The 24,061-nt window shown below is 59.4% G+C and overlaps 1 protein-coding gene across 2 annotated transcripts in view; it reads right to left on the bottom strand.

The window, feature by feature from the left end:
* ZNF469 (zinc finger protein 469) overlaps window positions 1–24,061 on the bottom strand; it is a 247,373-nt gene that overhangs the window by 36,853 nt on the left and 186,459 nt on the right. Inside the window, exon 1 of one of the 2 annotated variants that reach the window (XM_025268518.3) lies at window positions 10,213–10,469. The exons of the other annotated variant lie outside the window; for it this stretch is intronic. The gene's annotated coding sequence lies outside the window, so the exon portion shown is untranslated. Of the gene's footprint in view, window positions 1–10,212; window positions 10,470–24,061 lie in introns of those variants that run through there. 2 annotated transcript variants of the gene reach the window in all.

The following is a 24,061-nucleotide window of genomic DNA, read 5'->3' as shown; positions in this document are numbered from 1 at the left end:
ACGTGTCAGAGCAAAGATTACTAACTTAGGAGGGTGCACAGCTGTGCCCTCCCCACCTCCTTCGTCCTCACCCTCCCTTCCCCAACAGCTGGGACAGGGGCAAAGCCCACGATGAGGGCTGGAGGATGGGGAAGAGAGAGACTCAGGCCGCTCCCGCCACCGGTCCGGGGGAGGGCGCATGACCCAGACCTGCCCCGGGGCATGCTTAGACCACAGAGACTGGGGTGTGGTGGGCACACCTCCACCAAGGAGAGGCTGGGATGGCAGGCAGGACAGAGGCCTTCTGGCTCCCTCAGGAGGGTCTCCTTCGAGGCCCACGCAGCAAAGATAGAGCCCAGAGGCAGAGAAGCAGACTTCCGAGAATGCTACCATCCCAGGGCCTTCTCGGCCCCACAAGCCAGTCAAGAGTTGTTCTGCCGCTTGCACAAAGGTGATTGGTACACACAACACGGTCCAGCTAAAAGTGGGATGACGAGGGGAAAGCACTCAGAGAGGGGGCATAAGGTGGGGACCGAAAATGAGTGAATGCACAGCGGACATCCCTGTGCGTGACTCTGCCTGTACAGGGGCCTGGGTGTGAGATGACCAGCATGGACCGAGGTGGCGTAGTCCACTGGGGACAGCCCAGGGCTGTGGCCTTCGGAGACAGGCGTCCAGAGAGGAGGGACAGTCTCAGTGTGGTGATGCTCTTAGTGGTGGGGGCCGCACGGTGGGATGGACAGACGGCCTCCCGGAGCTGACACCTGGTTCCAACCCCAGCTCTCCTCGATGGGTGCGCAACCTCAGACAAGTCACTGTAGCCTTGGAGCCTTAAGTGGGAATTATAGTGTCTTAATCCACCCAAAGGGGTACAATGAGAGGGACACCAATTATTCGGGCAAAATTCTAACATGGTGCCTGGCAGGTGGTACCTAGACTGGCACACCATCCCAGGAGCACAGCATGCAGTCTATAAACACCAAGTATATACTGAAAGGCATGGTTCTGCACTTCGCATGATGCAATGCATACAACTTTATGTAACGCATGGTGCTCTACTGGAACAAAATATCATCCATTAATACAACCACCCCTGCACTGCTGCCTTCCACCTCTGGACACCTCACACTCCCTGCAGCACTTCCTCACTGGCTGACTGGCTGTGGCTAGCAGAGAAACAGCCTCCTTGCCACATCTTCCTGAGGCCTTGCTGGCATGGTCTGCCCCAGGTAGGGTCTAGGCTGAGCCAGGCTTGGGGAACTGCCTGGGTGGAGGTGGCGCCCAGGGGAGCGGGGCGGGGGGTGCGGTGAGGGGCAGGCTGAGAGGCGTGGGTGCCTGGGGCGGGCACAGCAGCCTGCGGGGACTGTGAGGATGGAAACCTCGTGGAAACCACGGGGCTGGGAGTCCCCGAGCCCCGAGTCCCCTTGGACACAGCATGTCTCCTTCCCTTACCCGCCAGAACCTGCCTGTCCCCTGACCTCTGGGGCTATGAACCCACCAGCCACAGCCGGACTCCAGGACACGTGGGGCGTGACGTCCCAGGGGAGCTGAGACGGGAGCGTGATCCCCAACCCTGCCTCCCAGGCTGCTCTGGGCGCACTTGGTGCTGTGCCCTCCCCTGCTAAACCTAGAAAAATGAGAAGCACCTCTGGGGTCACTTTTACACACGGCAGGTAAGATGTGGGTCAGTCACACCGTGGAGGCTCATGTCACCTGTCCCTCTCCTTGCGCAGCCACCAGGACTTGGAGCAGTCCCCAGGGCTTGCACCGCATTCCAGCCACAGTGCCGTGTTCCCAGGCCCCATTGCTGCTCTAGGGCCGGCAGTCCCTGCCGAAGGCGTGTGTCCAAGAGGCTAGGCTGCAAGGAGGCATCCACTCCACTTCTGGGGAGCACGACGCTGGCTGCTGGATACCAGGCCTGGCCTGTGGTGGCCAGAGCCCTTTCAGACCCACTGTGGGCCATACAGGTACTTGCCCCTGTGCTGGGCGGCCAAACCGTGAGTGCGGACTGTGGGCAGGAGGGCTGAGCATCCAGGAGGCGACACACTGAAGCAGCCCAGGCTGGTTGACCTTCCCCCAGATCCCTCGTCCTGCCTGACGCACCGGAGTCCCCTGACGGGGCTCAGCTCAGAGCCGCCAGAGCACAGCTCAGCTTCAGTCTTTTTTCAACAGACTGCATGGAACAGGGGCCTCAGGCCTGCGCGCACAGACCCAGCACCTACCCAGGGCAGGCAGGCCCCTCTGGGAGCCTCTGAGGCTTTAATTACTCCCCAGGCACCAGCCCGGCATAAACATAGCCTAGATGTCCAAGAAAAGCACGCTGTCGGCACGGGGAGCCTCTCTCAGAGCTAAATGCAGCCCGGACACTGGCCTGCCGGCCCGTGCACTCAGATAACAATCGGATGTGCTGGGCCCTGAGCTGACCCCGGAGCGGACACGCTCCCGCTTGCCGGGAGCGACCACCCTGGCCAGGCCTGCAGGGCCGCCGGCTGCCTTTCTTCCGCTGGGAAGGGCACTCCAGGGTGGGAAGCAGGAATGCACGTGGGCTGGTCTGAGTTTAGAATGTATTTATAGACGGCTGCCAGCCGAGTGGTACCCTCAAGGTCAACTTCCTGCCAGGCCCTGTGGCCAGATGTTTACTGAGATTGCAGAGACCGACCCACCCACGCATGCCCGGATTCATTCCACATCCATGCTTGGAGGTCGCTCCACGCTGGGGGCCCAGCCAGCCTCTGGGAGCACGGAGGAGAGCTAGGGCCAGGCCCCAGCACACCAGGGACTTCAGACGCAGAAGCATTACGCACAGGGTGGAATCAAGAAGGAGGAATGGAGGGGAGAGGACTTATGCTTCCTGGGAGGTAAACCTCAGAGGAAAGGCAGGGCAATGCTGGCGGTGGGTTTAGAAGGATGAATAGGAGCTTTCCAAACGTCCCAAAGAGAGAAAAACAGCATGTGCAATGATATGGCAGTGGGCAAGGAAGTGGTGCATGTGTGGACAGCCGCTGTCCGGCATACCTAAAACACGACACCTAGGAACAAAGAGGTGAGGGCTTAGGAGGGTCTCCAACTTCAACGTGGATAAAGCCTTCAAGTCGCCAGGAGAGCTTATGAACACGCAGGCCCCAGGTCCTCCTCTAGTGATTTTTGATTCAGCAGGCCTGGATGAGACAGGGTCTGATCAGGGTCACAAAGCCCGGAGAAGGAAATGCGCTCTGGAGAGGCTTCCTGGAGGAAGCAGGTGAGAAGGTGAGGTGGGCTTGAAGAGGGGAGGGCCCTGCGCTGCGGGTGGTGTCAGGGGCACCTCAACTGCAGGGCACCTGGAGACCAGAAGGGCAGGGCGGCTGCCAGCGCGTGCCAGGCCTCAAGATCCTCAACTACCTAACTGACCTTGTATCGACCCCATGCTGGAGTGATGCCTTTTTGGATATATTGGATTAAATATGATCAACTTTGCTCCTTTCACTTTTTGTTTTTAAATGTGGCTCTCAGAACAGTTAAACTTACCCCTGTAAGTAATTACTTTGGTAACGTTACTCTGGTAATATTGTATTATATGTGTACATACAGTACTCACGACACAATGTCATGTACGCACATGACACTCACGTATGCGCACACAGGCACACATGTGCATACACACTCACCCGCACACCCCTGCTCTGATGGTTGCACGGGGCCTCATGCGGCGACACGGGCAAGGCCGCGGTCTCCAGCTCCCTTGAGCAGAACACGGCACGCGTGGCAGGGGCGCGGGCAGCAGAGCTCCAGCCTCTCGTGGACTCTACAGGCCAGGAGGTGGGCTGGGCGCACGGGCTGCCTAACCTGTCACTGGGTCGTGCTCTCCTCTTTCTAGGATGGGCCCTGGGACACCTATTCCTCCTGGCCCCCCTGACCCCGCCCAGAAGCCCCCTTCGCACCTTTGCCCCAGGCACGCTGAGCTCCTGTGGGGGCGAGGTGGCCCAGGAGGCCCTGCACAAATGCTTGTTGGACGAAGCCACGGAGCACAGAGGGAGCCCAGCACCCAGCGGGGTCGCTGGGCTGCCAGGGAGGACACCGCCTGCTCCCACTCCCCGGGTGTCCCAGAGTCCGCTAGTTGTTGGATTCGTCTTTCCGCCTGTGTGTTCTGGAACCGTGGAAACAACCGCAGGATGGGTTACAGGGTGCACTTTGGGACGGACCTGAGCTAACGCTCTACAGGTTCACCTGACCTCTATGTAAGTGATGTCTGGGTTTCCTGGGATCAGTTCAGAGCTAGTGGTCCCTGAGTGATGTGCCTGGTCTCTCTCCAAGAGCACCACCCTCCCCTGTCCTGAGAAAAAGCCCCTTGGGCAAGATGGCGCAAATGGTGAGCAAGCGCACATTTCTGGCAGGGCAGCGGGGACCCCTGGAGGGGCCCTGGTCTCCCCTTCATTCAGGGGAGACATCTCAGGGAGTGGTGGGGCCAGAGGACAGAGCCTCCCGCAGGACAGGACTGTTCCTTAAAGACACGGCCTCAGGGTCGTGGTGGCTACCGTTGACCTCAATCTCGCCTCTGCGCCCAGGCAGAGGTTGAATCTGGGCCCCTCAGAGGTTGAATCGTGACCCGAGTCAGTGCCTCTGCCTCCCGGTCCTGGTTTCCTCATCACAGGAAGAGGGTAGAGTCCCCATGGCCTGTGGGAACAGGAAACAGCATGGCTGCCATGGGGAACGCTTGGGCAGCTCCTCAGAGTGACAGGTTAGAGTGACCACCTGAGCCTATGGACGTCTACCTACGAGAGATGAGAACATACGTCTGCACAAACAAGAGACCAGAACACACAGACGCCTGGGCACGTGTGTTCATATCGGTGTCATCCACACAGTATGGTCATCCACAGTCTGGAATATTATTCAGCCAGGAAAAGGGACAAAGCACCTATCCCACCTACAACGTGGATGCGCCGGGCAAGCACCCAGTGAGTCAGAAAGATAAACACGGTGTGGTTTTGATCGTGTGAAACATCCAGGATGGGCAAAGACAGAAAGCAGCTAAGTGGTTGCCAAGACTGGGGGAGGGGCTGGAGTTACTGCCAGTGGGTCCGGGTTTTGTTCTGGGGTGACAAGAATGTTCTAGAACAAGATAGTGGTGATGGTTGCACAACCTTGTGAATATACTAAAACCCACTGACGTGTACACTTTTAAAGGGTGAATTTTATGGTGCATGAATTATGGTTTTTTTAAAAAAGAAAACAAAGCTCCTGCAGGGCTGATGGACACAGGACACCCACCAGCCCACAGCCTCCACCTATAGGGCTGCCTCCTCCAGTGCCAGGGCCTGGTCCTGGCTCCCTCACCCCGTCTGGCCATGGCTGTGGCCGTCCCACACTGACCACTCCCCCAGCCCCCCTGGCCGGGAGCCCAGAGAGGCCTCATTCTGCAGCGTCCCTGCTGGACACATGCAAGGCCCAGAGAAGCAGGCCCTGCTTACACATGGCCACCTTGGCCCAGTCGTCCCGGAGGAATTCGGAAAATGCAATGGTCACATTCTGCAAGGCTGGGCCTTTGGGAAGACTTGAGGCCGCTCATGAATGTGGAGTCTGTTCGGCCGCTGGCTGGGATGCAAGCCTGAGAGCAGCCCAGAGTCGGGACGGAGGCCGCAGCAGACGGCCTGCTGCTGGCTCCCGCTGGCCAGGAGGGCCTGGGGATGGCAGAGGAGGCTGCCTGGGCTCGGGGCCCGGTTCCGTCCACCTGCAGCACGTTCGCCTCCTGCTGTCTCCGGCACGGCCCTGCCCTCCTCCACTGGTTGCGGACCCCAGGTCCAGGCGGAGTGGCCAAGACCAGGACAAATAGCTGCATTCCACACCCTGAAGACCACCTCCCCTGGCCCTCTCTGGGCTTCCAAGGGGCCACTGCCTTGTTCTGGCCCTGGGGAGGCAGAGTGGGACTTGATCGTAGGCTCTGAGTTCCCTCAAACTCATGTTTTCTCTGGAGGGTCTCCCACCTCCACCTGGGAGGGGGGGAGCTGTGGGTGTGGGCACCCAACTGCTGGGCTGCCAGCTCCTGGGTGGCGGGTGTTGGCCCCTCTTGCTTCAAGTGCTGGGTGATGGGAAAGCTGGGGCCTAGGCTGACGGTGTCAGGATGCAGTAGGTGACCCCCAGGGTCCCCCAGACGAGCCCTGCCTGCTCACCCCACTCCTCAGGCTCTCCCCATGGTCATAAAGGGAACTTATATTTGGAACTGTGCTCTGAGAAGCCGGCTTTATTTAGACAAGGATGTAATTCTCAGAGACCACTTCAATCCCGACAAGAGCTGGGATGAGAAAAAGCAGGAAGCCTACGTTTTGACGCTGGGGTCACAGCCCTGAGTCCTGCCAGTTCAGTCACTGATCTCACTTCTGGTCTCCAGGACTTAGGACTGGCAACTGCAGGCCGTGGTGCAAGGGGCAGGGCCACGGGCTCCAAGGACCATCTGGCCTCAGGAACTCACCGTGCTGACCGCAGCCAGGCCCCGGCCCCCAGCACATCGGTGGGGGGAGGGTCCCTGAACAGCACCACCCTGCCTCCTACCCTCCCCACAAGTTGGTGGGACACACCCAGGCCAAGGGGGGCGGGCAGTGATGTGGACACCAAAGGAGGCTGAGGGGCCCAGACACTTGACAGCGTTTGAGGAGAGGGGAGGGAATCCCAAATCAGGAGGCACAGAGGCCCTGGTCCTGTGGGGAGGGCAGCGTCCAGGCTGCGCACGTGACTGCACTGCGGGCGGCCTCCTCCGGAACAAGGACAGCTCCGCGTGCACTGCTCACACGTCTGACGCGGTGCCGCCGCTCGTGCTTCCAGGACCTCTGGGTGTGTGGAACAGGCACCCCCAGGGTGGACACAGCCTGGCAAGCGGAGGCCTGGTGAGCAGAGTATAGTACATAGCTGGGTGCCCTTGTGCAGTGAACAACCTACCCAACCGTACAGGCCTACCTTTCCTTCCAATCAGGGAAATGATGGAACTGAATGAAGTACAAGATTGCAATCAGTCCCCAAGGACAGTGTCTGCCACCCTGGCCATGGTCATTAAGTGAAAGGTGAAGATAAACTAGCCAGGGAGGGACCCCAGGCACCTGCAGGAATGTCTCCCAGTGCTCACTACCCCCCCCTTCCTTCTGCCATGCTCAGCTCAGCCCCCAGTTCTAGCAGAGAGTGAGGCTGGCAACAGAAGCTGGGAGTGCTGAGTGCACTGTACGGCTCAGAGGACAGAGGTCCGAGCCCCAGCATCATCTTCCTGTTCATGGGGGACAGTCGAGTGGGAGACAGGCAGGCCCACAGGTGATGGGGAGTGCCAGGAGCAATGGGGGCAGAGCAGAGGAGGGGGCACCCTGACAGGGAAGGTGGGCCGGTGGAGATGAGAGACCGGATGCCCAGTATTCTGGCCAGGAGTGGGGAGGGGGAGCCGGCGTCCTGTATGCTGATGGACCTGGAGCGCCTTCCAGGGGAGAGCGGGCTGGACTGTGGCCATCCACAAATGCTGGGCTCCAGCTCTGCTCTGTCTGCACGGGCAGAAGAGGGGGCTGCTCCTGTGCTTACCCTACTCTCTTTCCTATCGCACAACTAGGATGAACAAAGCCAAGATGGGCGGGCCAGCGGGAATGGGCTGGGAAGTGGGCCCACCAGGAGGACCCGGGCTGCACAATGGTTCCCTATGACCTCCCTCCGTCCTGGACTGGCAGCTGGCACTTCGCACCCCTAAGTCTTCTGCATCTTCCAGACACTTCCCACAGACCCCGTGGAGTCTCCGAGAGTCCCAGGCCAGTGACCATAAGGCTGGGCGTGCCCACCTGTGCCCCCACACTCTGCACCTCGGCGGGTACTGTGAGGCCCTGCGAGGTCCCCCATTGTGCTGGTGACTTGCCCACACAGCCCCTGGACAGCTGTCTCTAGAGCCTGCAGTCTTGACCTGCATGGCCTGCCCCTCGCTCTCAGCCGGCCCTTTTGAACAAGGAAGAGGAGGGTAACCGAACTCTTAGAGTCAAAGCCAACAGGGATGGGGTGTGCTGGGCTGGGCAGTCTCAGGCTCCAGAGGAAGCTGCCGTGTGAGTGGCGTCCAGGGCCACATGTGTCGTTGGCACCATTGGTGGTGGAAGGGTTCCAGAAAAAAGGAGGTGAGGGCAGGTCTCTGCTTCCAGGCCACCCTGGTGCTCACGAATGTAAAGCCGGCAGAGACCTGCCAACCTTCTCCGAGAGAGAGAAGGTGGGAGGGTACCTGGCCTGGAAGTCAGTCTGAAAAGGCGCAGGGAGGGTACCTGGCCTGGAAGTCAGTCTGAAAAGGCAAAGGCCCTGCGATTAGACTGAAAGGGGATGTAACCTCTCTGTTAATGTTCTCCAGAGGCAAATGTGTGTGAGTTAGCCCGAATGCCTGGCTCCTGGAGGGCAGGACTGGGGTCTATAGGAGCCACAGGTGGGAGGTTTCTGCTCTACCTGCAGCAGGGCTGGCTTGGGGCTCTCCAGTGGGTTTCAAGGGTGGGACCTCGCTGCTCTGACAGGAGTGAGTTTCCCATTGCTGGGGGTATTCAAGCAGAGTCGGTAACCTGGAGGCGGGGTCTGGTGGAGACTGAAGGCTGGATGAGAGGATCGAAGTTCATGACCTCTAAGTTCCCTCTGACCCTGAAATCCTGGGACATTCTGCTTCCACACTGCCTGCCGGGGTGGCCAGCCGGGGACCCAGATGGGGACCACGCATCCTTTACCTGTTTCCCACGCTGAGATGCTGGATGGGCCATGGTGCCCCTCCAGATGGCCCAGCCTTCCTATTTGCCTCAAAAAGGACTCCCCCTCTTCCTCCTACAGGGAGGCTCCAGGCAGGCTCTGCCGTGTGGTTCTGGACCTGCCAGGCTGGGCACAAAGCACATGAGGGCACGCCCTCCCAGGCCACCTTCTCAGAGGCAGCCTGGCTGCCCTTCCTAAGACCGTAACTCCACCCCACTCCCCCGCAGCCAGCTCCCTGTCTAACACTGCCTGTTACCCTGCTTGTTATCGGGAAGGCAGGGGTCTTTGCTGGGTCAGGGGGCGCCTGGGACAGTGTTGGGGCACAGCGAGGGCTCAGGACACTCGCAGATGTGGAGTCTATCTGATGAAATGGAGAGGGCTGTCAGCACGGCTGCTCACCAGCTGTGCTGTGCTGGCCCAGGTACCTAACCTCTCTGACCCTTGGTTTCTTCACCCAGAATACAGGACACCTCTGCTCGCAATAGAAGGACCAAGCACAGTAACACGTGGCACAGTCCTGACACAGTAAGGAGCGTCTGCTCAAACGCCAGTCCAGAAAGGGTTAACGGCCTCAGCGGCTGCCACTGCGAGAATCCCCACCACCTCCGCCACCCAGAGGCTTGTCCCTCTGACTCCGTTGCCCCTCGAGTGGAGGGGGCAGGGGCAGGGTCTGGCGGCCGCGGGAAGTCTCCGCGCGCCTGGCTGGCCTTCCCTTCCGGCTGCCGCCGCGCGGCGCCGCATCCCCACGGGTCCCTTTGGCCGGGTTCCCCTGGTGCCCTGAGCCAGCCAGGGGCGCGGGCCGGGTGGGGGAGCCGCGTGGCCTCCCCTGCAGCAGCACAGCGGCGCGGAGCCCCTCAAGACCGGAAAGACCCCACCCCGCTCCTCCTGTTGCCTCCGCCGCCTGACAGAGGGCCACAGGGCCAGCACGCCCTAGGGCGACCCAGAGGAGGCAATGGCCCAGCTTGGGAACCAGCTGCTGCGGTCTGCAATGAATGGTCGGTCCCCGGCCGCTCTCAATCCCACTCGGCCCTTCAGCTCCCTCCGGAATCCCTGGCCATACGTCCCCCGCTCCCCGCTCCCAGCAGTCCGGCCGGGCGGCTCCTAGCTCCCCCAACCCACCGCCCAGCGGCCCCGGCGGGCTCGCAGTTCCCGGCACTTGGGTTGCACTTTGCAAAGTGTCCGGCGGAGCTGGCCCAAGCTCTTGTCAAGGGCGCTGGACAGGGCTGAGGCCGGGCGGCACGGCCGCGGCCCCTACCGAGTCCCCGGCGCGCCCTGGCTTCTGAGTCGCTGCACGGCCGTCCCGGGCCATGAGCGAGGTCGGGGCAGCCGGGCCGCGGCGCAGCGAGGGCCGGGAGGGTCCGTCCGGTCCCGCTGGGACGCGCCACCGAGGGCGCGGGGATGTGGAGGGGCGGGGGCGGCCAGGTGACCCCGGGGAGCAAGCCCCGAGTCCCTCCGGAGCCGCCCGAGCCGGTGGCGCTGACCGGCAGCCTCGGGCGGCGCGCGGCGCGGCGTGTCCACACTCACCTTCCGCTCCGAGGGCCCCGCGCCGCTCGCCGCGCTGGCGGATGCAAACGAGCTCCCGGAACGGCAGCGGCGGCCGCCGGCGCCCGGCCCGCGCACGGCGCTCTGCGGCGCGGAGGCGCAGTCCTCATCCCCGACCGCAGGCCCGCCCGGCCGCGCAGCGCTCTGCCCCTCCGGGGCGGGGTGGGGAGAGGAGGAAAGCAACCTCCACCCGCTTCCCAGGTCGGGCCGCGCGGGCCAAGTCCTCTCCAAACAAGCTCCGGCGGCCGGCCGGGTGCTCCGAGCGCCCTCCGCCCAGCCGTGGGCGGCCTGCGGGGTCTGCTCCCGGCCACCGGTGGCTACGGTTACAAAACTTCACTCCCCCAGCCGCCCCCGCCCCCCGCCCCCGCTACTGTAAGCACTGCTCTTCCTAGGTGTTTGTTTCAGGGGACCCACCCTAGAGATGGGGATGCCCATGGGAAAGGTATGTAAGCCCTGACCCCTGCCAGCCCACCCAAGACTGGCGGGGCTTGCTGCTGCTCAGAGGCAAATACTGGATTCAGCAGGACTTTCCAGGCTGCCGGAGTGCACCCTGTGCTTTCCAAGTGCTCGCCTGTCTCCATTCCCAGCCTGCCTCATCTCCTGCCCCCACCAGGTACCAGCAGGGTAAACACCTTCTTTCCCTGTGCTTCCGGCCAGGAGGATGAGGGCACCCCTGTCATTTGGCACCTACTTGGGGGACTCCCGTCTGAGGTACCCCCATGCCTCAAAGGTGGGAGTCCAGGGTCCCTAGAATCAGAGTGCCTTTGCTCTGCCCCCCACCCCCCAGCCTGGAACACAGATGGTGGGGAGATGGAACCATGCAGGCCCCTAGAGCGGGAGGGGCCCTTACAGGTCAGCTGCTCAGGGGTTCATTCACAGATGAGGACATCAGGCCCAGAGAAGGCAAGGGACCTGCCCAAAGCCACACAGCCCAGAGCGCGTGACACGGGCTATCCTGGGACAGGCAGGAGCGAGAGGCCAGTTCCTGGTGTGGACATGTGGGCCCTTCGAGGTCAGGGGGCAGTCCTCGTGGGAGGTGTCCTGCAACAGCTGCAGCCCCTCCCCACTTTAGATGAACCAAGGCATAGGCTTATGGCTTCTAAGACGTGAAGTGTGTGGGGAGGGAATTCTTCACTTCCAGAAAGGGAGTCCTTTCCTAATTAGTCCTTTGAACCATCCCCTGAGAGTGCTGCAGGGAGTTGGACTACTGAAGTTCAAGTTTCACACCGTCTTAGGAACACCTTTCTTATGTAAAGCAAGGTATAGGTAACGAGGGCCTTTGGAAAAGAGTGAATGGGCTGCCGCCCCTGCCCACCCCCGTAGCCTGTGGGTTTCCATCGGTGGCTGAGCACTGAGCTCTGCACGGACAATTCACAATCAGCTAAAACATGCTGCGAATCGAACTCAGTTTTCCTCTGGCTGCTCATTACAGTGTCAGAGGAGGTTCCAGAAATCCTTGCCAGCTGAACCCGGGGTCTAGAGGCTTGGAGGCCCGGCTGCTTGGCCCCGTTGACGCTTGGGGGCTCCAGGCCTCAGCTCACATTTCCGTGGCATCATTCTGGGCCTCAGGGTCCTGGGATTGCCCTCTCCATGGAACGCAGCATGGCAAGGGACTAAGAGTCCCCTCCAGTTAATCGGTATTTCAATCAGTTGGTTTCCTAAAGTTTCTAGTGCTGGGGGTCCCCTGGCTCAGACAAAGTTCCCAGAAGGTATTTCCTTCCTAATTCTTCCTAATGGGTCTATTCTTGTTTCTAAGAAAGGCCGCACTTTCAGAGCTCATGTGTGTGTGTGTGTGTGTATGTGTGTGTGTGTGTGTCCGTCCAGCTGTGACACACCCGTGCACCCTGTGGTGTGAGAAGTGAGCTCTCTCATGAGCAGGAGGAAGCGGCAGTGGCCCCCGCTCCATGCTGTCCCACGACCACAGTCCTAAGAGTTGATGGAGAGAGGTGGGCTACGCTCCTCATCTCCCAGAGGGCTTAGAATATGCCCACGGACATACGAAAAGCCTCTCCTGGCCATCCAGTGCATTGGGAACCCAGCCCTCCAGGTTGGTGCCCCCAGGGGGACTGCCCCCGAGCCCCCGCTCCAGTCCTCCAGGCACACCTGCCTGGGGGTGAGGTCCAGCACTTCTCCACCAGGAGTCTGCTGTGGCGGGCGGAGACCAGGGGAGTTGCCAAACCTCCTACAAAGCGCAGGTCGGCCCCAGGACGGAGGGCTATCTGGGCCCAGATAGTTAGCTCTGGCGATGGTGGGAATCCCAGGGGCAGCAGCCTCCAGTCTCCAGGTGGTCAGCGATCTAGGCCTCTGGCTCTTGGAGCCTTCTCTTCCTCCCCACTGGATATGAAGCTGTCTTCTCAGGAGGAGCTGGCCGATAGGACGCCCCGTGGGTCTGCCCCATGGGAGGCCCAGCTCCTGCCCGTTTGCTCGGAAGAGTAAAGAGCTGGATGGGCTGGCTGAGCCTCCTTCTCCGAGAGGACACGACCTGGCAGGGGTCTGACTTGACTTGCCTGAAGTCACAGACACGGAGCCCGGCTCTGCCGTTGCCCACCAGCCCCCACACTGCCCGTTGCTGGCTGCCCCCCAGGGGCACGGGCTCCCTGGGTCCCTGCGCGTGCTGGGAGAGCCAGTCAGCCCCTGAGTCATCCCCTAACTTCTGCCTGATGTCAAAACGAAACCGCAGACCCGAAGCCAGAGCAGGGGTGGGAGGAGTGAGAACCTCCAGCAAATTCCAGGGGCATAGTGTCACATGGCTGCTTCAGTTCGACACTGACAGTGCCTGGCACATGCACAACCATCCATCCAGGTAGCCTTGAGCATCAAAGGCGACGTCCACCCTGGCCCCAAGCGTGGATCCTCTCCCGTGGGGTCCCTGGGGATGAGACCTTCTTCCCCAGGAGACCAGACCTCTGGCCACGGACCAGGCCTGTGGTGTGACGTCCCGGGCCTGGTGTTTCAGCCCTCCTGGAATTTTCTCAGCGAGTGTCACCTGCCATCTCAGCCTCCTTAACCGCCTTTGTCAGATGGGGAGACTGAGGCTGGAGGAGGCAGGGAGCCCGCATAAGGACGCAGAAATCTGTGGTAGAGCCAGTCTGTGTGCTTCTTGCCTCTGCCTGCTGCGGGCTCCTGGCCGAGTCCAGGCTGAGGGCTGGGCGGCGGGCGGCTGCCTGAGCTCTGGGGATCCCTACTTCTCCCAGGGGTCCTGGTGGGTGGGTGGGGGTATGGATCTAGCTGCTCTTGGGCCCCGTCCCATGAAGATTCTCCTTGTTCCTTGGCAAGGACACAGCAAATACAGACGTGTGTGGAACCTTCCCAGAGAGGTATGCCCTGTGCGCGGACCCTGTGGGCTCCAGGGAAGCCATGTGAGGGACAGAACACTGACAGAATTTGCCAAATAGTCTGTGAATTCAGGGAGGCTGGCATAGGCAGGCCTGGCCTCCGTCCCTTGCTTGCACTCTGCCAGCTGTGTGTCCTTGGGTGAATCAGCAGCCTCTCTGAGTTTCTGCCTCCTCATCTGGGAGGTGGCAACATCAATGCCCACCACTCAGGGAGGATTTGAGAGGCTGGGAGGGCAGACCCAGCTCCTTTGGACAGTGGCTGGGGATCTCTGGGGGTCTCCGAGCTATTGGACATAGTAGCTGTGTCCTGGCAACCCACTCCAGTGTTCTTGCCTGGAGAACCCCAGGGACGGGGGAGCCTGGTGGGCTGCCGTCTGTGGGGTCGCACAGAGTCGGACACGGCTGAAGCGACTTAGCAGCAGCAGCGGTGTCCAAGGGAGGAGGAGCATGTGGTCCCAGGACTCCAGGGCCCTTGATGACCGGCTCTGGCTGATGTGTCCCTGTCCTTCAGGCACCCGGGCCAGGATCCACCTACAAGTTTCCTTCCTGACATCAGGGAAGAAAAAAAGTCCAGGTTCTAGAGGACATCAGGAAAGTACAAAACGGAAATGAATAAATCTTTATCTATAAAGTGTGGCGTGAGTTATACTGCCTAAGTGCAGCTCAGGTCCCCAGCAGGCGTGTGTTAAAGCTGCTTCGATGAGCTGTCTGGGGCCTTTGTGGGGTCTGCTGTGATGAAGGTGGGGCCCCCAGCGAGGTGGGTCAGGAGGGGAGGAGGCCAGGGGAGGAGGGGAGGCAGAGGGAGGAGGCCGGGGGAAGAAAGGAGGCCGGAGAGGAGGCCTGAGCGGGGCCGTGCGGGTGGGGCCAGCTCAGAAGCAGCCTCTTTCCAAGGAGACATTCCAGACTGACGGTGGCGTGACTCAGACACCCGCCCGGAGCACGATTGTTTCTGCCTGTCTTCCTGTCTTCCGTGGCCCCGTTTGTGAGCAAAACGAGGGAGAGGAGACGGTGCTTTCCCGAGAAGAGTCTTACACACAGACACAGTCACCCCCTCCCTCCACATGCCATGCCCACCCCCCACCCCATGCTCTCACACGTGGGGGCTGCATGCCCCTGGGCCCGGCAGGAGTTCACCTCAGGCCGAGGGACCCGTGACTCGGCAGAGGCTCGGCCGTGTAGGACTTTCCGAGGCAGACTCTTCCCAGGACTGACAGCCCTCCTATCCCCTCCTCCCAGCACCAGCCCCTCCGCCTCCAGGAAGCCTTCCACGCCCTACACACTGGCTCAGGACTCCCATCATGCCCAGGCTCCTCCCAGCAAGGCCAGCAGGCAGCCAGGGGCCCTGGTCCAAACCCCAACCCTGCCATCTGCCAACCAGGTGGACTGAGACTCAGTTTCCCCATCTGCCATGGCAAATCAGACTCGTTCATAAAGGTGCTGGGGCCTGTGGGTGGCTCTTCATGGCCTGACATTCTCAGCCTGAGCGCCCTGGATTCAGCCTCTCGTGGGCCTTCAAGATGGGAATCCTTCTAATGAAAAGAAAACAGACGTGGCGGAGACAGGGCCGGCCGCGGTAACCCAAGCCAGCGTTCCGGGGCATGAATGGGCCCTTTCATGGGGCAGCCGCAGAGCGAGGGCTTGGGGTGGAGATCTCCAGCTCGGCCCAAGCAACGGCAGTGCCCGGGGCAGGCCCGGGGCAAGGAGGAGAGGGACAGGGCCCACAGCCCTGGCCTCGGGGCCTCCAGGCCCAATCTCCTCCCCCCGCTCCCCCAACGGCCCCCGACACCAAGCCTGGCTGCAGGAAAGGAACCAGCCGTTCCCGGTCCAAATGCCACTGTCCTTGTTTTTCTCCTATAATTACGTCTCCGAGGGCTAACTACAAATTTACATGTTGCTCAGCTCAGTCGTTTATCCGGAGCCCGTGAGGAAGGCTCCTGCTGTAAAAGGCGCATTCATGTGTGTTTTCGTGTTGCTCGGGGTGACCGGCCACGGCGCGCGGACACAACTGGCCCTTTTAGCCGGGGCGGCCAGGGGGGCAGCAGCGCCCTCACCACCTGGCCTGTGTAAACGCCTCCACACCACTGGCCGTGAATGACTTCAGTGTACGGAGGTTTTCTTTTTCCATACCTGGCCACCAGAACTTCCAACATTCTTCTAGAAAAAAATGTGGCAAGCTTCCCTGGGATCGTGTTCTATCCAAATGGCTTATCCATCCCCATCCGGCCCGGCACAAGCCAGCTCTTCTTCCATTTAGTGACGTGAGAGAAAAGCCATGCTTCCGTTTCTGCCACCTGCTGTGGCGGCCCCAGCCCTCGGTCCCTCTGGCTGCCTGGGGGCAAAGGCCAATGACGGGACGTCCCCCCACCGGGGGCCCTGAAGAGAGGTGCCGGGCTGACCGTGGGTGGGCTCTGCGGTGCTGTGGTCCAGGCAGCTCCAGCCTGTAGGGGTCTTGGGCTGGGCCCAGCCCAGGTAGCCGGGACCCTCTGTGGACACCAGCGGATGTTCGGGCAGTCTGTGCCTGGACACAGGCCCCCCCCAACCCCTGTCCCTCGGGGCACCATGAGGGTGCTGCCTCTCCTCCCAGGGCCGTGCCCGTCACAGACGCCTCCTCGGGAGAACCCTGATGCCAGGATAGCCCGGGACACAACGGATAGGTGGGTGGGTGGCCTGACCTCAGTGTGGTGTGTGTGCACATGGGCACATGTGACTGTGTGTGTGTGTGTACATGCATGTGTGAGGGGATGTGTGTGAGAGTGGGTATGTGTTTACCTGCATGTGAGGAGCATGTGTATGTGATAGCATATGTGTGTACGTGAATGTGTATGTGTGTCCACTAGTACGCGTGAATACATGTGTCAGTGTGTGTGTGTGTGTGCATGTTCATGTGTTTGTGTGTACACGTTTGTGTGTACATGTGAGGGTGTCTGTGGGCATACACCTGTGAGTGTGTGTGTGTGTGTGTGTGAGTGTGCTCACACCTATTCATCAGGATCACTGACCCAGAAAACAGGTCTGTGTGCTACACTCACACCCCAGGTGTCTGCAGTGGGACCAGCGATGCCTGGCTCTGTGGAGAAGTGTGTCCAGCCGAGGAGGAGCCTGTGAGCGTGTCCTCAGTGGCTCCTTGGCGGCTGACCCGCGAGGACCCCCTGTGGTCAGTCACCCGTCTCCCTGGGACTGCACCCACGCTGGTGAGGGGCCAGGGGTGCTGAGTAGCAGTAGTGCGGGTCCAGTCGCAACCCAGCCCCGCTTCCTCCTTCCACACAGTCCCCAATTTCCCCGCCCCACCCCGGTGGCCGCGAGCACTGGTGGACGGTACCTTGTGTGTCCTTGGCAGTGACATTCCTGCCTGACATCCCCCACCCTGCCTCACTGATTCCCATAGCTCGCGATCAGCACAGCCCAACAGTGGTCACCCTGTTCCCTGCAGTGTCCTTTCCGAGACTTGCCCTGAGTCACCAACAACTGGGTGCCCCTCCCCTAGTCCTTCTCAACCTCCCAGGCAGCCCTTCCCCAGGAGGGTGTGGGTGCTGGACACACCTGCTCACACCTGGGCTGAGGCCGTCACCCGGCCAAGGCCCCGGAGGACCTTACACAGGCGGTAGAGCACCTGGCTGCCCGTGTGGCCCCAGCGCTCCTGTGCAGGCGAGGTGGGGGGAATGCAGCAGCTCCCATGCTCCTGGGGCTCTCACTGCCTGTGTGGACTCAGATAAACATGATGTTCACGTGTCATTCGGGCTCTGGGACACACGGGGCATGGTGTCCAACTGGACGCACAAGCACAGCCAGTGTTCCCAGGGCTGAAGTGTAGCTGCTCCAACTCAGTGGTGCCCCAGGCCCAGCAGGGACCCTGCATGGCGACTGTTCCTGAGAGTCTAACTCCGGGGTTGCGAAGGTGGGTTACTGTCAGTGATGGAACAGCCCACTGCAAAAATGTTCAGGACACCTCGGCCAGGTTTGGGTGGTAGTTCTTTCAAAAACATGGACTCTGTTGTGACATATCGCTGCTCACAGGCTGCTTGTGGCTCCCCGGTGTCCGCAAGACAGCATGTACTCTCAGTTGTAGACTCAAGGCCTTCCCTGGCCAGGCCCATGTGCATCCGGGTCTCAGTGCCTCCCCTCCTCTTCCTCCTCTCTGCCTCTCCCATGCCAGCTCGGACCACACTGAGCTGCTGTGCATCACCATAAATACCCCTCCATTTCCCACACCTCACTCTGCATTCCTTCACTTCCTGCCACGTTTGCCAGCCCAGGATGGCTCCTATTCATCCTCCAAAACCCACTCAAGAAGTTCCCTCCTCTGCGAAGCCTTCTTGTAGACCCGTAGACTGTGGCACACATACACCACACTGGTGTGCTGCACCGGCCTGTGCATCAGTCTCCCCTCCAGGCCTTACTCATGTCCATACACCTGATACCTCAGCTCCACATGTCCATGACGGTCTAAATCTGTCCTTTCATTCCTCACCACATAGCCATCCCTCAGCTTGGGATGCTCTCTTCTCTGTCAGTTGAAGACCCTTCACTCTTTTAAACCTGTTTAAGATGTACTCCTGCCCCTCCCAGGAGCCCTCCATGACTACATGACATGGACAACTGTACAGAACATCTGAGGATAAGCAGCGCCAGGAAGACTCTTGGGGATGGTCTGGTCTAGCCTCTTCATCTTACAGATAGAGAAACAGAAGCCCAGAGAGGGAGAGAGAGCTGGGGAGGGACCAGCTCTCCTCAGAGCTCGGTGCTCTGCACTGAGGCCAGGGGCCCAGAGGAGCCCTCTGCATCGCCCCCTGCTCTATGTAGGGACTGTGAGGCTGACAGAGCAGTGTCCTGCTCTGCTCACTCTCCTGGAGTCTTTACTTCATTTCACTGCCCCTAAAGCTCCTGTGATGATGGGCAGGTATACAGAAGTTTTGTTGTTGATCAGTTGCTTCAGTTGTGTCCAGCTCTTTGCGACCCCATGGACTCAGCACGCCAGGCTTCCGACAGAGCGGTGTCGCAAAGAGTCAGACACGACTGAGCGACTGAACAACAACAAAACCTCCAACAAAAGACCTGCCCATTGTCACAGTGAGACGCCCCTGTCATCCAAGTACCAGGAAAAGTGTGACTGAGGGCAGGGGAGGGGGCGGCTCTGCCACTCACCAGCTATGTGACTTCAGGCATGAGGTACTTTCTCCCAGGTTTCTCCTTTGAAAATGGGGATAATATACATTGGTTGTCATGATGATTCAAGGCAATGATGTATATTTGTTGTTGTTCAGTTACTCAGTTGTGTTTGATTGTTTGTGACCCTATGGACAGCAGCACACAGCTTCACCATCTCCCAGAGCTCGCTCAAACTCAGGTCCATAGAGTCAGTGATGCCACCGAACCATCTCGTCCTCTGTCGCCCCCTTCTCCTCCTGCCTTCAATCTTTCCCAGCATCAGGGTCTTTTCTAACGAGTCAGCTCTTCCCATCAGGTGGCCAAAGTACTGAAGCTTCAGCTTCAGTATCAGTCCTTCCAATGAATATTCAGGATTGATTTTCTTTAGGATTGACTGGTCTGACCTCCTTGCAGTCCAAGGGACCCTCAAGAGTCTTCTCCAACACCACAGTTCAAAAGCATTAATTCTTCGACACTCAGCTTTCTTTATAGTCCAACTCTCACATCCATACATAACTAATGGAAAAACCATAGATTTGACTAGATGGACCTTTGTTGGCAAAGTAATGCCACTGGGGGTGTGTGTGTGTGTGTGTGTGCAAGCATAAGTCGCTCAGTTCTGTCCAACTCTTTGCGACCCCATGGACTTGCCCGCCAGACTCCTCTGTTCAGGGGATTCTCCAGTCAAGAACACTGGAGTGGGTAGCCATTCCCTTCTCCAAGGGATCTTCCCAACCCAGAGATCGAACCTGGGTCTCCTGCTTCGCAGGCGGATTCTTTACCATCTGAGCCATTGGGAAAGCCGATATATGTTTAGTAAAGTGCTTAAGAGAGACTGACACACAACAAGTAGACTGCCATCATCATTGTGATGTTATGATGGTGATGGTGCTAATGATGAAGGTGACGGTGGTGATGATGGTGGTGATGATGATGGTAATGGTGAGAGGATGGTGGTAACGGTGATGGTGGTGATGATGATGGTGGTGATGGTGGTGATGAAGGTGATGATGAAGGTGATGGTGGTGATGGTGGTGATGGTGGTGATGATGAAGGTGATGGTGGTGATGAAGGTGATGATGAAGGTGATGGTGGTGATGAAGGTGATGATGGTGGTGGTGGGAGGAGGTTGATGGTGAAGATATGGTAAAGATAATGGTGATGGTGATGATGATGTTTTTACCACCTCCAAAAACAGAATACTCCTGTTTTCTGCCTTCTGTGCCTTGATATAGAACATCATGCTGATCTCTGGATGGGCGGCAGGTACGCGAGTGCGTGTGGGAGGAGAGCTCTCAATGACAGGAACAGACTTGCGTCCTGAGCTATGTCGGCTACGCCTCCTTCCCTCCTGGGCTCTGGTTTCTCCATCTGCCAAACAGTGAGGCTGAACTGGGTGATTCCTAAAGGGTCCTTCTGGGTTGAAGATTTTCTAAAACATTTTTTGTTTTGCAGCAAGTGGTTTTGCAAGGATCCTTCTTCCTCCTTCAGATATTTGTATTTTCTGCCATTGTTTCCACAAAGCCTGTCTTGATGGTGCCTTCATCCTGACATCCAGCAAGGGACTGGCATTTGACACGTGCAGAGCCACATACAGACAGGGTTCCTTGTGTGTGTGTATGTGTGCACCAGGCAGATCCCTGACATTCCAGAATGGACACCAAAGACTCCAAGACCACAAATTCAGCACAGCTTATGCTGTGACTGAATGCACTGACCTCACTGAGCACAAACCATCAAGGACCAGTGTGGCTCTGGGGGGGGGGCAGCTGGTTTATCCATAGTTACACCTCCCAGGAAGGGTAGGGACAGGAGTGCACGCCCCTGAACACGGGACGTCCAAGACAAGACTTTCTGTCACAGACCTAGAGGGTGGACTGGAGCTCTGTCTCCAGGATGTGTGTCTGGAGACCTCAAGCAAGTCACCACCCAGCTTGGAGCTCAGGTCTCCTGTGCCCTGTGGGGATGATCCATCCTGCTCACCTCCCTAGAGATTATCACGAGGATCAACTGCTGGAGGTATGCCAAGCCCCTGTGCAGTGTGAGGTCCCGTGTGAGTGTGGGGCTGACTGTACAGGCAGGTGGTTGCAGGTGGCTCATTTAGGACACGTGAGCACCTGTGGTCCTGCGGCCCCTCCCAGGGCTGTGCTGGGGATGCAGGAGGTGGTGATGTCAGCACCTGGCTCACGTCAAGATCCCCACAAACTAACTTCCTCCTCCTTCCAGTCCCCCTTCCTCTCTCTTCTTCTTCATCATCATTATGAACTGTCATTCTGCATAGAGCAAAGAACATGCTTTACTTAAAATAACAGAGCAGTGATGTCTTCGGATGGACCCCGCCAGCTCTTAGCTCACTCCCGAGCAGATGCTTCTAAAACAGCCTCCAGGTGGGGGAGTCTGAGGCCCCCTGCCAGCACTGTTCTCTGTGTGTTAGGGGTGAGAGGCTGAGGTGCAGCGTGGCTGTCCCTGGGGAAACTTGTCTGTCCCAGCCTGTCTTCCTGTGGCCAGGGCCCCCATGAGCTGCCCGCTGAAGGGGTGTGTGGGTGAGGGCTGAGCGGAGGGTTTGGGGTCTGAACGCACAGAGTGATTCTCTGTCCCAGGGCTGCCCAGCATAGGACACGGGGGACATTGCACTGGGTTGGCTCCACCCAGGCAATAGCGTTTTTTTTTTTTTTTTTTTTTCAGGGGACTAAACATTTGAACATATGCAGACACCATGATCCAGTCCTGGCTCTGAGGCATCTTCCTGTGCCCCTTTGCAAGCCGCCCCATCTCCAGGGAGTGGGGCCTGAGCAGTATGGGAGGGCTTCGGGCGGTGGTGACCCTGCCCTGAGGAGCTGACTGCTCTGGCTTTGTGACCCAGGCACATTCTGAACCCCTTGGACCTAGTTTCCATCTCAGGGTGACCATCAGATCTCTGGAGGAGAGCTGGACATACGGGCTACAGCGGGGGAAGGCAGGGCTGCACAGACACCTGGGGCCACCCACCCTCTGCCCAGGACACAGTCAAGGGGGAAGGGGTCACCCCTGTCCTTGGGGAAGACCTCCCCAGTGACCCTACTCTTCTCTCCTGGAGGAGGTGGAGACCCAGGAGGTGGGGACCCAGGAGGTGGGGTCACCTGGGAGCTGGGGTGTCAGGTCCCCTCCGAGTCCTTCTCAGACTTGACAGAGCCCAGCTCAGAGTGGCTCATAAGAGATCTCTGTGGGGAGACATCCCCTTAATTCACGAAGAGAAAAGCAAAGTGTAGCAGGGGAGTCGTGTCCCCTACGAGGTGTGCCCAGATCCTCGCTGCCGTCACCTGGGGATGGCCTTGTTTGGGAAACGGGGTCCCTGCAGGTGTCACCAACTTAAGATGAGACCCGCTGACTCCCATGGCTGAGGACCTCATGGAAGATGGGACTTGATCACAGACTTAGGGCAAAGGCTGTGTGGTTTCGGAGCCCCCAGAGGCTGGAGGAGGCAGGGGGACCCTTCCCCCGAGGCTCTGAAGGAGCGCAGCCCCGCCCAAACCTGGACCCAGGCATCTGGCCCCAGAGTGGTGAGAGGACATGTGCTGCTGCTCTAACCCACCCAGTCTGGGGTAATATGTCCTGGCCGACCTGGAAAGCTAAGGCACCTGGGCACTGAGAAGCTGGTGGCTGCCCAGACTTGAGCAGGAACACACCAGTTCCAGGAAGAATGCGGGCATCAGAGTGACGTGATGCCGGGTCATTTAAAACACACAGGCTCTGAGAGGCTGCCAGGGCCTGTGACAAGGATAGCTCATCAGACTGTTTCCTGGAGCCATCTTTCTGCAAGTTCAACCCGAGAGCAATCAGACCAGGCGAGCGGTGTCCCCCACCCACCTCATGAGGTTGAAGGTGGCTGCTATCTCCCTAAACACTCACAATAGAGCCTATACCCAGAAAGCACTGGAATCCCACGTCCGTTGCCTGGGAAACTGCTCCTCTTGTGTCGGTGTGAAGCTGACTACAGGAGACGCCGGTGCTGATTTCACGAAAAAGCAATGAGACCTGTGCGCTCAGGGACAGGGGCCTGCAGAGTCAGCAGTGGGCTCCTGGGGCTGGAGAATCAAGGGTAATTTTGAAATTGCCCTGTTTGAGTTTTGCTGTAGTTTCCAAACTTTGTATGCAGAACAAGTATTATTTTTGAAACAGGAAAACAATGCAATTAAAAGCAGTGGCTTCAGCCCAAGAGCTCAAAGCTACCGCTGTGTGGCTGCCTGCCGCTCAGGTGGGGTGGGTCCCGGGATGGGACCTGGCAGGCAGACGGCTGTGGTTCTGAAGGCACACCTGTGCTAATGACCTCGAGGCTGGGGGTGAGGGTCAGGTGGCAACTTCTGTGACTGCATGCCCCTGTCTCCTCGGCGCCCAAGAGCCTGCGTGTCTGAGAGATGGGGTGGCGGGAACGTCCCCCACAGGACTCACAGAATGCCCATGTGCTCAGGGGCCATCCCACTACCAGAGCAGGGGCGGGACTCAGAGGGGCAAGTGACTCACCCCAGGTCACACAGCGGTGGGCCATGGCCCGACATTAAACCCCACTGTGTCTGACCTCAGTTCCCGTGTTCTTGCCACATGGAGAAGTGGGAGAGGTGGGAGGCCTCACAGGTCCAGATTTGGCTGGGTGGTCCCTGGGACTCCCTGCACAGACCTCAGGCGGAATGGGAGCACTACAAGGACTGGCTCCATCCTGCCCACATGTGGAGGGTGCGGAGGGGCCCAGAGGGAAGCAAGCAGGCCTGGTCCCAAGGGGTGGATTTGCATGTCACTTGCATGCCAGACTGGACATGGTCCCCTGATGGTGGGTGCACAGCAGGGCCCGGGAGGTGGACTTCTGTGTGAGGTGGCCAGGAAGGGACTCCTGAGGTCAGCTGAGGTATGCCCAGGGCCTGGGTGGGACTCTGTCACTGGGTCAGTGTTTGCTCTAGCTGGACTGGGTCCTCTCGAGGAAATGCCACTGAGGCCAGGGCGCGGGTGACTCATTGAGGGTGCCCCGCAGGAAGGGTCCCTTGCTCCAGGAGAGACCACTGGGCTGGACCTACGGCCTGCCCCCAGGGAAGGTTATCCTTAGGTTGGGGAGGGGAATCCCTGGCCACAGAGCTCCCTGAAGCCGGCTGCTCCCCACCACCCCCGGAGGAGAACAGAGGGGACAGGCTCTCAGGCTGGACAAGGGACACAGCCACCGCAGGGCCCCCTGCATGCTCCCCGGCTACTCCCTACAGACAGCCGAGCTTTGTCTCCAGGGAAGCAGAGCCCGATGGCGTCAGAAAGCCTTCCTGGGGATGACAAAGCCCTGGGCCTCTGATCTGGGCATGGAGCTCAGCTTCCTGTCTGCTGCTGGGGCGGGG

This window comes from Bubalus bubalis, chromosome 18, assembly GCF_019923935.1.
Source record: "Bubalus bubalis isolate 160015118507 breed Murrah chromosome 18, NDDB_SH_1, whole genome shotgun sequence".
In the NCBI taxonomy this organism is placed as follows: Eukaryota; Metazoa; Chordata; class Mammalia; order Artiodactyla; family Bovidae; genus Bubalus; species Bubalus bubalis.
The sequence above is the reverse complement of the archived record's forward strand: the minus strand, read 5'-3'. Positions and strand labels throughout refer to the sequence as shown.